This window comes from Myotis lucifugus, unplaced genomic scaffold (assembly GCF_000147115.1).
Source record: "Myotis lucifugus unplaced genomic scaffold, Myoluc2.0 scaffold_10, whole genome shotgun sequence".
Classification (NCBI taxonomy): Eukaryota; Metazoa; Chordata; class Mammalia; order Chiroptera; family Vespertilionidae; genus Myotis; species Myotis lucifugus.
The window spans coordinates 10340256-10354638 of NW_005871058.1; the positions used below are offsets into that span (position 1 = coordinate 10340256).

Here is a 14383-nt window from a genome sequence, read left to right on the forward strand (position 1 = left end):
AAACTATGGGGGGGTGGGGAGGTGGGGGGAGCTACAAGAGGTGTGGAAGTGAGCTCCTGGCTATAAGCGGGCAGCAGAGAGCTGCAAGAGGGGACAGGGCAGCAAGCTATGAGGCGGGGGAGGGGCAGTGGGTGGAGAGCTACTGGAGGGCAGCAGAGAACTATAGGCGAGCTACTGGTGCACAGATTCATGTGCAGGGCTACTTGTAGTTAAATACAAGAAAGAAACAGAATGTGAGAGTGAGGGAAGTTTAAAAGGAGGAGTTAGTAAGAAAATTGAGTACAGGGTGGTTTTTTAAAATGTCTTTTTATTGATTGTGATTTTTAAGTGGAGAAGTCAGTACTAACACAGGACAAAAAGCATAGAAAGAGAGAGAGAAGAAAACATTTTTTTGTAATTAGCCTGTAAAAAGCGTAAAAGAGTGAGGGAGGAGGGTGGAGGATGGAGAAGAAGGGAAGGAGGGAGGGAAGAACTTTATAAAGGAGTTAGTAGAGAGCAGAGTTAAAGAAAGAAAGAGGATGTATGAGTGAACTGTAGGAGCTATAATGAAAATCAAGTATAGTTGCATACTCTCCAGTATACACTCCCCAGATTTTAATAGTAGGAGTCAGAAAAGAAAGAGATAAATGAGAGTGAATAATTAGGCAGGTAGATAGATAGATATTTAAAAAGTGAAAGTAAGTAGAGAAGAATGTATGGGAAAGGTAGGATGAGAGAGAAAGAGGGAGGGAATGAAAGTTTTAAAGGGGAGCTAGTAGAGCTTAAAAGGAGAATGGGAAGAAGGAAGAAATGGGGGAGGGAGCAAAGCAGGTCTGAGGGAGGAAGTGAAGAAAGGAATTAAGGCGCGAAGGAAGGAAAAGGAGAGGAAGGGCAGGGGTAAAAGTAAAGGGAAGAAGGAATGTGGGGAGGGAGCGAGGGTAGGAGGAAGATGGGAAAAAGGATGATGGAACAGAGGTAGGAAATAAGGAGCAAAGAAAAGTTTATAAATGATGAGTACGTAGGAAAAAGTGTTACATAAAGGGGAGAGGAAATATTATATGAGAGGGAGAATCCAATAACGAAGTCAAATACAATTGTGTGTGAAGGGGATAAGATTTTTAAAAAGTTAATAAAAAATACAATAAAGATAGCTCAGTAGGTGTGTGGATGAATAGATAGATAGACACATGCACAGGTAGATAGAACTGATTTGAAAAAGGAGAAACCAGTAAGTAATAAAAGTAGAGAGTTAGAAAAGGAAAGAGAAGAAATGAAAAATATTAATCGTGGTCAGTAAATAGAGGGTAAAAGAAGGGATGGGTTGTAGTAGGGTGGAGAATGGGAAGGGGAGGGAAGAGTAACAAGAGTTGGGGAAAAGGGATAAAGAAAAAGAAGTTTTCAAAGGAGAGCAGAAAAGAAAATACTTTTTTTTAAAAATGAGAGAGAGAATGGGTGCAAGAGAAATTTTAAAAAGGATGAGCCAGGATAAAGAGACAATAGAAGAAAGAAATGAGAAGTTTAAGAAGAGGAGTCCGCAAGAAAAGAATTCAATTCAATGGGATGATGAGGCTGTAACCTTCTGCCTCTAGGATAATAAGACACGTTAGCAGCCATCTTGCTTCCTTTACCTTCAACCTTTAACTTCTAGTTCCAGTAGAAAGTTTCAGGTAGGCATCTCAAAAAGTGGCCACCTCAAATGCTTTTTGAAAAATAAAATATAAAAGAAATTATTGTGAAATAGACTTATCCTATCTAATAAAAAGATAATATGCAAATTAACCAAACCAGAGAATGATCAGTTCGCTATGACACACACTGACCACCAGGGGGCAAGCGCAGTGGCCCACCTTCGTGGTCTCAGTCGGACATCCCCTGAGGACTCCCGGAGTGTGAAAGGGCACAGGCATGGCTGAGGACCCCAACCCCCTGTGCACGAATTTCATGCACTGGGCCTCTAGTAATTCCATAAGAACTAGAGCCCAGAAAGAAGTGTTCTATCCATTAGTAATCAGAAAAATGCCTACTTATGTCAAAATGGTACTTTTATATAATGATCAGAATGTATACCTTTGAACATTCTGACAGTACTAAATCTTGGATCATGGAATTTTTTGGATAAAATGTCTATTTACATAATAAACTAGAAAATGTTGGGATAATCTAATAAATTTGGCATATACATATACTTATGACTCTGTAATTTCATTCTGATTCATAGAGGCCAATCAAATTTAGCTATCTGCATATACCATTATCCTATCTAATAATAGAGAAACATGGTAATTAGCTGTACCTCTGCTACCCTTCCCATTGGCTAATCAGGGAGATATGCAAATTAACTGCCAACCAAGATGGCGGCCGGCAGCCGGGCAGCTTGAAGCTAACAGGAGGCTTGCTTGCTTCAGTGACGGAGGAAGCCAAAGTTCCCCGCCTGCCGCTGCCAGCCCCTGAGCTTGCAGTTTAAGAAACATTGTTTCAAATATAGAAGCTAAACAAAACCCCAGAAACCTGCTTTCAGCCTGCTGGGCTTCAGCCAGCAGGACCGCAACATTGTTTCAATTATAGAACAAACGCAGATCCCTGCTTTCAGCCAGCCGGGATCTCAGAGCTGGAGTGAGCAGGACCGCAACAGTGTTACAGTTATAGAACCCAAACAAACCAGATACCTGCTTTCAGCAGCCAAGGCCTCAGAGCTGGAGCCAAGCCTCAGAGCTAAACCTGGCCCAGAATTAAAAAAAGAAAAAAAGGACAGGTTGGGAGCTTCAGTCACCCGCCAGCCTGAAAACGGCCCTCAGCCCCTCAACAAGACTGGCCAGGCACCCGAGTGGGGACCTCCACCCTGAGGGGGGTGTGACCAGCTGCAAACAGCCATCAACCCCTCATCCAGGCTGGCCAGGGACCCCAGTGGGGACCTCCAGCCTGATCCAGGACACCCTTCAGGGCAAACCAGCTGGCCCCCACCCATGCACCAGGCCTCTATCCTATATAGTAAAAAGGTAATATGCCTCCCAGCACCGGAATCAGCGGAGCAGCGAGGCCTCCCAGGACTGGCATCAGCGGAGCCGCGAGGCCTCCCGGCACCGGGATCAGCGTGACAGGGGGCAACGCCCAAACCCCCTGATTGCCCTGTGGCTCTGTGCATGACAGGGGGCTGGGCCACAACCTCCCTATCTGCCCCGATCTGTTCATGACAGGGTGCGGCGCCCCAACACCCTGGTTGGCCCTGTTCTGTGTGTGACGGGGTAGAGCCATAACCTCCCCATTGGCCCTGCCCTGAGTGTGACAATGGCGGTGCCCCAACCCCCTGATCGCCCTGCTCTATGTGTGACAGGGGGCGGTGCCCCAACTCCCCTTTTGGCCCTACTCTGTGAGTGACAGGGGGGAGCTCCTCAACCCCCTGATGGGCCCTGCTCTGTGTGTGACAGGGGTGGCACCACAACCTCCCTATCGCCCCTGCCTTGAGTGTGACAGGGGGTGGTGCCCCAACCCCCCAATCGGACCTACCCTGAGCGTGACTAGGGGTGGCATCGCAACCTCCCAATCTGCCCTGCCCTGTGCATGACAGGGGGCGGCGCCCCAACTCCCCAATCAGCCCTGCTCTGAGCCCGACCAGGGTCTGCACCTAGGGATTGGGCCTGCCCTCTGCCACCCGGGAGCAGGCTTAAGCCAGCAGGTCATTATCTCAAGAGGGGTCCCAGACTGCGAGAGGGCACAGGCCAGGCTGAGGGACCCCCCCTCCCCTCCGAGTGCACAAATTTTTGTGCACCAGGCCTCTAGTAATAATATAATTACACTAGAGGCCTGATGCACGAAATTTGTGCAAGGGGCTTGGCCCTCAGCCATGGTAGCTTGCCTCAGCCCTCACAGTCCCAGCCTCATCCAGAAGGTCGTCAAAAGGACATGCGGAAGGTTGTTCAGCTCTTCTAATTAGCATATTATGCTTTTATTATTATAGATTTATACATCATCATTAAATTATTATAAATATAATATTTATAGTATATGAATATAATGTATTATATTTAATATATGTAATACTTGAGGCCTTGTGCAAAAAATTCCTGCACGTGTGGTGGGGTCCCTCAGCCCAGCCTGCACCCTCTCCAATCCAGGACCCTCAGGGATATCCGACTGACTCTCACAATCCAGGACTGCTGGCTCCTAACCACTCACCTGCCTGCCTGCTTGATTGCCCCTAGTTACTCTCCACTGCCAGACTGGTCACCCCTAACTGCTGTCACCTGCCTTCCTGGTCAACCAGATCACTCTTAACTGCTCTCCCCTGCCAGCCTGATCACCCCTAACTGCCTCTGCCTTGGTCCCCACCACCGTGGTTTTGTCCAGAAGGATGTCTAGAAGATGGCTGGTTAAATTAGCATATTACCCTTTTTATTAGTATTTATAAATTGTTTTAAATACAATATAATACTTGAGAAAAAACAGACACAAGAATTTTCATAAAATAATTATTCATAATACCCATATATTTTTTTTAAAAACCTATATTTTGGGTAGAACAGATTAAAAATGTCATGACCCTACAATACAGCAGTGAAAATTAACAAATTACAGATAAATGCAATTAAATGGAGAGATTGCAAAAAGATCATGTGAATGTTAAAGGAGACACAAAGAAGAGGGACTACTGTGGACTGGCGAATTCTATATCATGATTTGTATGTAATTACATGGGTCATTTAAGTTTGTAATTAATCTGCACAATCATGATACCTTCAGTTTCCTTGATGTATAGTAAAATTAAATAGCAGAGTTTACTTTAGAAAAAAAGCATTTATAGAAGCATGGTTATCTATGAGAAAGTAAGAATTGGAAATTATCAAATGTGCACTAGTGGTATAAAATATAAACAAAATATTAGAGTCAAACAATGAATGCTAGTTTTGAAAAGAAATGAACTATGAATATATACAAAGTATGAATGAATTCTATAAATATAAACTAAAATAGACTTTTAAATAAAAAGGAAACATTTAAATCTTACCATTTCTTCTTCATTATCTATGTAAAGCAGGTTAGAGTTCTTAGAAGCACAGGCCAGCAAACTCTCATTCCATGATTTTTTTTCAGTACTAATGTAATAGCAATTGTTGGAATATGTAAACCACTCCAGTGGACAGTGAACAAAATGACATGCTAAAGAAAAATTATAAATTTTTAACTGAGTATTCAGTTTGAATAAAAAAATTAATCTACATATATACACAGGTAAATACATATCTGTGCATAATACTTATGCACATTCACTGGCTGATACATATAAAAAACACTCATACACCCACTCAGGGAGAAGAGTCATCTCTTATTGCCTAATTCATGTGCTCACATAAAGAAATAACACAAAGAAAAGTATTCAATCTCTAATATCCAGGAAGTCATTGAATGAAACCACTTTTTTTTAGAATAGCATGAGATTTGGTCTTAACATAATAGAGCAGTAGGAATTTTGAGATAATTGGCAAAAGTGGGTATGGTGACTTAAAGTAAACACTCCTTCATATTGTTGTATAAGAAGAAATACTTTTTTATAATTATTCGTAAATATTTATTGCTCATTTCATAATTTATGTTCTCCCCCCACAAAAAGTCTATTGTCATTTCTTTCCTAGCTTAGGATAGAGACAAAATATAAACTTTGCTAATATCAGAACTTTGAAAATTATTATGTACCTTTAAGGATGTTTGCGTTGAGGGATGAATTGTTCTTCTCCAGTTTACCAGTACCTTAAAAAATTAAGGTAATTGTTTAAAAAGTAATTAATCTAAATAAATCATAATAATTTTTGTTTGTAGCTTGAAGTTTTTTAAAATATTGTATATGATGAGAATTATGTGTAACAATATTGATTTACTAAGAAAAATGAATAAAGTAATGCAGATTTAAAGGAAAATATTTTAAAAGCCTATGGGAACAAACTTTACCATCTCTTACAGTATGGGCTTACCCAATATCAAGAATTAATTTGCATTTCTTAGTAAGGTCTTTTGGATTCTTATAGAATTTATATTTAAGTTATGAAATCAGAATATATAAATGTGTAAAATTTGTTCTACAAATCATTCTATTTTTTATGCATTTGACAAATTCAGCATAGCACATTTATCTAAATGTATACATTAAAATGAGAATTCTATTCTGTAATACTGTATTATGAAGTGATTAGAAGCATTCAGATTCTTTAAAATGATGTTTCCCTAAAATCTTCCAAAAACTTACCAGGCATAAAAGGTATCACTCTTACTACACTGTACATCAAGATAAGGCAGATAACTCCCAGGACCCCAGCAAAGAGCTTCTCTGGAGGTGATGGTGAATCTGCAGGAAGAGAAAGGAGAGATGGAGACATTATTTAGACAGTTTACGTATACGAGAACCCAGGTGCACAGCGAATCATAAAGTCGAATCCTGAAACCATATCTAGCAGTGGAATCTTCCTCTCAGATGTACCATTTCATTTCCTGAAAACATGATTCTCCATGAGATGTTGGTCAAAGACGACACCTTACAACAGCGCCTCAATGAAATCAGCCCTCAGATTTCATATTTGAATACTGTGATCCAGCTTTAAGCTCTGACCCTTACAAATGAAAACATATGTGAGCTAATTCCCTACTCTTTTGCACACCTCTATATCCCAGGTGCACATCCTAGAACAATTATACTGTGTGTCTATTAAATGTGTCACCTTTGCTTTAGTCATCCTTGTAATTCCACTGAAGGTCTTGAAAGCACTTGAAAGTTTATTCCCACACAGAATATTTATTGTTCAGATGGTACAATGGAGCTGTTCATGCCCTTACCTTTCACTTGCTGTCTCCTTAAGTCCTCAGCCAGATTCATTTCTGAGTCATTTTCTTGTTGGACATCCATCTCTGAGGCTGGGTAATGACAGGGATGGTGCCTGTGACAACAGTACTTAAGTAATTAGTAAATGATGTGAACAATGACAAGACCCCAAGGATGGTCGTTGTGGGTGGAGTGTGAGATAGTAGCAGTACTCACTTTGCATTTGACCAATGTGAAGTCTTGTTCTAATTTACATAGTGATTTAAATGTGTTTCATGATAGAATAATAGTTCTTAAAATGATATTCTATGTTTAACATAATATTATTGGTTGAAGCAATGAAAAGTAAGAAGTTAACAAAGAATAAGGAAAATCAGAATAATGATATCATTATTAAAGTCAGATTCCACTGAAACATTTTAATGCAATTAGAATAACTTTGAAAATTAAAATGCTGTATAGAAAAAAAGTGATGCACCAATTTTTATGACAGTCTATGGTTACAGATTGAGTGTTTTAAAGTTGAGGGAATAATAGTATTAGGATATCTAGTACTATTCTGTAATAAATTAATTTTATTTAGTCGCTTATATTTACTTATTAAAAAGGCAAATGATATTTTAAAATATCATGTGATATTTTAAATAATTGTGGAATTCTGAGAAATCATTATAATTTAAGAAAATATTTTATATGCTGAAAAATGCTACATGACACTCTAAAGGTATCCAAAACTTACAAATAATAAAAGCAATAGAAAGTAAAAGGATTCTTAAAAATACTAATTTTACACAAGTAACTTAAAATTTATTTAATTGATAAGATATGAAACCATAAAACGATTAATAAATGTGTATATCATTTATGGAGGAACATTGTTGGTGCAAACTTCCTGAAAAATCCTAGGGCTATCAAAGTCAGTGAAGGTGACTTTAGTGAGTAGGCAAATTTAATAACTCTGATAATTTATTCAATAATTCAGTCAATGGGCTTGCAGTCAGTGAGATCTAGAATAAATTCTGGCTTTGAAATTTATTATGTATTACCTTTAAAAGTTATTTAGTGTTTAACAACCTAGCTCACTAATCTAAGGTGGTAATAAAATATTTTGAGATACAATGCATGTAAAGATAACACTAAATCTGATATTTATGAACTCTCAGTAGGTTACTTGTTTTAATTATTTCAACACAATTGTCTTGTTACTATTTCTGATTCATATCAGACAATGAAAATGTAATTCATTAGACAGGAGTCTCTTATCAGTGTGGCATCTTTTTGCATGTGTTGTTCAATTTCTAAAAAGTATGTTGATTGTTTATAATTAAGTTTAAATATTCAACAACAAAGGTTTTTAAAAGTTTAAACATTTTACCGAGAATACTAAATCCTGATTTTTATTGCAAATCACACTGATTTTATTTAATAGAAGTGTATGTGTGAGGAATTATGTTTTACCTTCATGACTTGATCAGTTCTTCTTAAGAATTTATTTCTAAAATCTGGGATAAATATGAAATAATATACATTAATAATTATATCTTTTAATTACAAAATACAAAATACAATGGGATTTTATTTGATTTTCAAGCCCAAATATACATTACGTATGCTCTTTAGTAATTTTGTACAGGCACAAATTTGAATATTTTAAGATATCTACCAACATATTTCATATTTTACTCTTTTTACCCATAATTGTACAAATAAGAATACCAATGTTTTATTTTATTTGAATGTATGTGAATTGTACTTCATTAGTACCACATCTAGAATTTGTAATTTCCCATTAAATGAATTGGGCCAGGAGAGAGACAGGAGAGTAGACTCACATACCTCTGGAAGCCAGTAAGTTATGAATCCTTTAGTGGGAGGCCAGGTCACTCCTGTAAACAATGTCTGTGGTCTCCACTGACTGGCCTGTGAAGACTGAGCGTGAATCCAAAGTATAAAAAAGTAGATTTCTCATCACTGTGTCACTTAGAGTTTGAACAGGAAATTCTTACACTTGGGCAATTTTGAAGATGATTTATCTCATCACACATCTTCTGAATGTAGGAGACTTTGAGCTTGTAGTGCGTCACTTTATTCATTGGTAAGTGCCTCTGAGAAATTATTTTCATATTCTAAAAGATTTCTAGGACAAAAGACGTGACCATTCATGCTGTTAACTTATTTCATCTTAAAATCACAAATCTTAGGCCTCGTGAAGAGTATCTCAGATGTTTAAGTTCTATTCTTAGACAAGGTTGCTAAATAATGGCATTACCTCATTTTACTTATACACTCATTATGCTATTTTAATTATAGTGGAATAAATCTAAAACCATATTTCATTAACAATAGCTACTTAATGATGTTTGTAACTAATAGTCTGAAGAATTACTACATTTTCAACACATAGTAACTGTCACAAATATTTATTCTCAAATGTATCTTCTCACACTCTCTTGTTTTTAAAATTGTTGTATTTAATTTTATTATTTGTATATTAGAAATATAAATTTTCCTGATATTAATAAATGTCTGTGATGTATAAGACATTAAGCAACACTGAACTATACCATATGTATAAAATTGAAATATTAAATTAATACTCATATTGTTTATTAATTCATATTTAAATTATAATTAATAGTTTATATTTCAATATAAATATTTGTTGTAAATGACAAAACCCAAGTCTAACAATGTAGGAGGAAAACAAATGTAATTTTTAAAAATTTCACTTGACCATAGCTGCGGAAGCAGAAATAGTAGACTTTGAAAACACATGACCCATGACCATTAGAAGAAATGAAACATTGCATTTAAATTATCTAGTGTGAATCAGATAGAATTTTTCACCTTTCTCATATTACATCCAGAATAGAGGAAATGTTTATCTTCATTAGTGAGTAAATTAAAATTGGGAGTGCCATATGATCCAGCAATCTCATTTCTGAAAGTGTATCCAAAGAAACAACACAATTATTTTATAGTTTTAAATTTATTGACTGATTTTCAAAATAGAGAAGGCAAAGAGATTAGAGATAGATAGATAGATAGATAGATAGATAGATAGATAGATAGATAGATAATAGAAAGAAATCAACTTGTTGTTTTAGTCTTTTTTTAATGATTTTTAATTACTTAATTTATTGAATTTTTTTAAAGTTTAAAATTTTTTAATAAATTGACAGAATTGTGCAACTATTACCAAAAAACAACAACAACACCCAATACACAAAAAACAGAAAAGCATTGTAGCATTGTTTGATTCTTTTTTTTTCTTTATTGATTAAGGATTACATATGTTTCCTTACCCCCCCATTCACCCCTCCCCCCACTCATGCCCTCACCCCACTTGTGACTGTGTCTATTGGTTAGGCTTATATGCATGGATACAAGTCCTTTGGTTGATCTCTCCTCCTTACCACCACCCTTCCCTACCTTCCCTCTTAGGTTTGACAGTCTGATCAATGCTTCTTTGTCTCTGGATGTGTTTTTGTTCATCAGTTTACGCTGTTCATTATATTTCAAACATGAGTGAGATTATGTACTAGTGTATGCCCTGACCAGGGATCAACCAGTAACCTTGGCATATGGGGACAATTCTCTAACCAACTGAGATATCCAGTCAGGGTAACACAATTATTTGCAAAGAGATATCTGTACTCCCATGTCCATGGAAGCATTATTCACCATAATTAATGTTTGAAAGCAATCTAGGTGTCTTCAGTGAATGAATGAATAAAGAAAATATTCCACACACAGAGGATTATTATTCATCCATGAGAACAAGAAATTTCTGTGATTTGTCATAAGGATGAACCTGAAGGCATTTTGCTAAGTGAAATAAGCTAAACAGAGAAAGTGAAATACTGCATGGTATTATTTATATGTAGAATTAAAAAATATGAAATTCATTAAAAACTGGTTGCCAGAAGTTGGGGGAGGGTGGAGAAAATAAGTGAAGTTGGTAAAAAGGTACAAACTTTCAGTTATAAGATGAGTAAGGCCTAAGGATCTAATCTATGACAGGGGACTAAAGTCTATAACAGTGTATTTTATAGTTGAAATTTACTAAGAGATAGAACTTAAATATTCTCACCAAAGGGTAAAAATGATAACAAAATAAACCACAGATTATAAAATTTTTCATTGAGAGGCACCCTTGCTGAATTTGAAAAATTCTAAAAGAAAATTCTATAAATTGGTAGTTATATACAACCTAGGGAATATAGTCCATAATATTGAAATAACTATATATGGTGCCAGATGGGTAATAAACTTATTTGGGGGTCACTTCATAAATTACATAAATGTCTAACACCTAGGCTCAATAGCTTAAACTTATGTGAAATAACATTGAATGTCAACTGTAATAAAAAATAAAAATTCACAGGCAGAGAAACATCAAACAGACAGTCAAATTACAGTGGGAAGACTGGGGATTGTTGCAGGACGAGGTAAGAGATCAACCAAAGGACTTGTATGCATGCATATAAGCATAACCAATGGACACAAGACACAGGGAGGGTGGGATGAGAGCATGTGCTGGGGGGTAGGGGAGGCCAGGGGGAGATCAATGGGGAAAAAACGGGGACATATGTACTACTATTTGTAATACTTTGAACAATAAGATAAAATACAAAATTAAATAAAATTACACTTGTAAAAGATGAAAAATAAATTCTATAATATGGTTTTATCCCATCCTCTAAATAAATCATTTGAAAACTCTGTGAACAATGACATTACTTATTACCTGATATATTCTGAGAAGTTAATTGAGGTCTGAAAATTATGGGATGAAAACATGCATTTCATTTTAAAACATGCATTTCATTCTCACAAAAGAACAGAAAGCCAACACAACAACCTTCTCTGACAAATATGGTATGCTTTATTAATTTGGGGGGCAAACAGGTGGGGGGAGTTGGTTAGCAGTAGTTAATCCTGTTTTGAGAGAAAATAGCTAAATTATTTAAGGTTCTAAGATTAATTTTTATCTCATCCATTTTTAGTTTTCTTTATGAATAAAATGGAGAAATGTGTTTATGTCATCAAGGAGATTATTTGCAGTACATCATTGGAGAGAGGAACAATAATCCTTTTTGCTTTGTAACCAACTGGCATAGCTTTGCCAATTAGTCTAAAATGAGTTTTCTGGGAAATGTTCACTCAAAAGAAAATTATCTGGTCTCAGGTAAAATTTATATTGCCATTCTTTTTCTGTAGTTAGTTTTTTTATTCTCTGCCTTTATAATCTATCCCGAACTGTTAGAACCAGTAAATGTTATAGGATAACATGAACATATGATCTTTTGAACTCTGAAGCATGAAGGAACAAAGAATTACCACTCAGTCTGGTCTCTGCACGTTTCGTGGGGTTAATACAAAAGTATCTTTTAAGCAAATGTTATCATTTATAGGTGACTAGAGGCCCGTTGCATGAGAAGATTCATGCAATAGGCTTTCCCTTCCCCTGGCTACAGGCACCAGTTTTCCTCCAACACCCGGGACCCAGGCCTTCACTGCTCTGGCTGGAGTCTTCAGTCTTTGTTCCGCCATTTCGTGCCTACATATGCAAATTAACCGCCATCTTTATTGGGTTAATTTGCATACTCTCCTGTTTGGCTGGTAGGCATAGTGGAGTGATGGTCAATTTACATGTTTATCTATTATTAGGTAGAATGAGTGTTTTGAAGACTATGAAAGAGTAGTAGGTCATGCTAAACCAGTAATAAAACAAACACATTGTAAACTCTATAAATTGCTAATCTATGTCTTTGAAAATATAAGTAAAATAAAGATGAGATTTGCCAAAAAATCAAATTACAATTTTGAAGATATCTAACCTGTGATTGACTTGGGTTAAGGAAATTACGGTCTGCTTAAGGAAATGTAGACTATAGCCATTGTATTAACTGTGAACTAGCTCAATAATCTACATGCAGATGAGACGCTGTAATTTTACATCATAGATATCTTATGAATTTTTATATATCTTATTGATTTTTCCACCCCTCTATGGTAAAAATTTCAGTTAACTGACTTCTAATACCATTTATTTTTTGGTAATAGAGGCCAGTTTTGTACTCTGTCTTATTGACTCCTAAAAGAATGGAAGACTTTAATATGTAGAAAGAATAAAATATACATTGTTGGTAAAATGAAGCAATTTAAGTGTCATGCAAACGTGATATATGTGCACCTGTGTAGGAGATAATTATCTACACTAATAAAAGAGAAACATGGTAATTAGCGTACGACCGCTACCCTTTCCATTGGCTAATCAGTGAGTATATGCAAATTAACTGTCAGTCAAGATGGCGGCCGGCAGCCAGGCAGCTGGAAGCGAACATGAGGCTTGCTTGCTTCAGTGAAGGAGGACTCCAACATTCCCTGCCTGCGCTGCCAGCCTCTGAGCTGGCAGTTTGAAACTTTGTAACAAATATAGAAGCTAAACAAAACCGCAGGGATCTGAGAGCTGGAGTTATACATTGTTTCGATTATAGAATGCAAACAAACCAGCAGCAGAAGCCTCAGAGCTAGAGCCAGAGCTAAAGATGGCCCAGAATAAAAAAAGAAAAAAGAAAAAAAGGAGCGGTTGGGAGCTTCAGTCAATTGCCAGCCTTAAGGCAGCCATCAGCCCCTCACCCAGACTGGCCAGGCACCCCAGTGGGGATCCATACCCTGAAGGCTGTGTGACCAGCTGCAAACAGCCATCATCTCCTCATCCAAACTGGCCAGGCACCCTAGTGGGGACCCCCACCCTGATCCAGGACACCCTTCAGGGCAAACCAGCCTGCCCCCAGGCCTCTATCCTATATAGTAAAAGGGTAAAATGCCTCCCAGCACGGGATCAGCGTGACAGGGGGCAGCGCCCAAACCCCTTGATCGCCCTGCGGCTCTGTGTGTGACAGGGTGCGGCGTCCCAACCCCCTGATCGGCCCTGCCCTGAGTGTGACAGTGGCTGCACCCCAACCCCCTGATCGGCCCTGCCCTGAGTGTGACAGTGGCTGCGCCCCAACCTCCTGATTGGTCCTGCTCTGTGGGTGATAGAGGGCGGCACCCCAACCTCTCCCCCCCCCATGGGCCCTGCTCTGTGTGTGATGGGGTAGAGCCAAACCTCCCCATCGGCTCTGCCCTGAGTGTGACAGTGGCGTCGCCCCAACCCCCTGATCGGCCCTGCTCTGTGGATGATAGAGGGCGGCGCCCCAACCCCTTGATGGGCCCTGCTCTGTGTGTCACAGGGGGTGGGGCCGCAACCTCCCCATCGACCCTGCCTTGAGTGTGACAGGGGGCGGTGTCCCAACCCCACAATCAGCCCTACTCTGAACGTAACTGACGGTGGCATTGCAACCTCCCAATCCTCCCTAATCTGTGCATGACAGGGAGCGGTGCCCCAACTCCCCAATCAGCCCTGCTCTGAGCCCGACCAGGGGCTGCACCTAGGGATTGGGCCTGCCCTCTGCCACCCAGGAGGAGGCCTAAGCCAGCAGGTCATTATCTCCCAAGGGGTCCCAGACTGCGAGAGGGCACAGGCCAGGCTGTGGGGCCCCCCTTCCCCCCAGGGGCACAAATTGTTGTGCACCGGGCCTCTAGTTTCCA

At 38.5% G+C, this 14383-nt stretch overlaps 1 protein-coding gene and 1 long non-coding RNA gene across 2 annotated transcripts in view; both read right to left on the reverse strand.

Annotated features, from left to right (window-relative positions):
- Positions 1 to 14383, reverse strand: part of LOC102435583 (NKG2-A/NKG2-B type II integral membrane protein-like) — a 54793-nt gene that overhangs the window by 25715 nt on the left and 14695 nt on the right. The window lies entirely within an intron of this gene.
- LOC106696268 lies at positions 5668 to 6497 on the reverse strand. The gene is made up of 3 exons (XR_002828052.1): positions 6446 to 6497; positions 6215 to 6313; positions 5668 to 5721 (listed from the first exon to the last, which is right to left on the reverse strand). It is a non-coding gene; the product is annotated as an uncharacterized LOC106696268 (long non-coding RNA).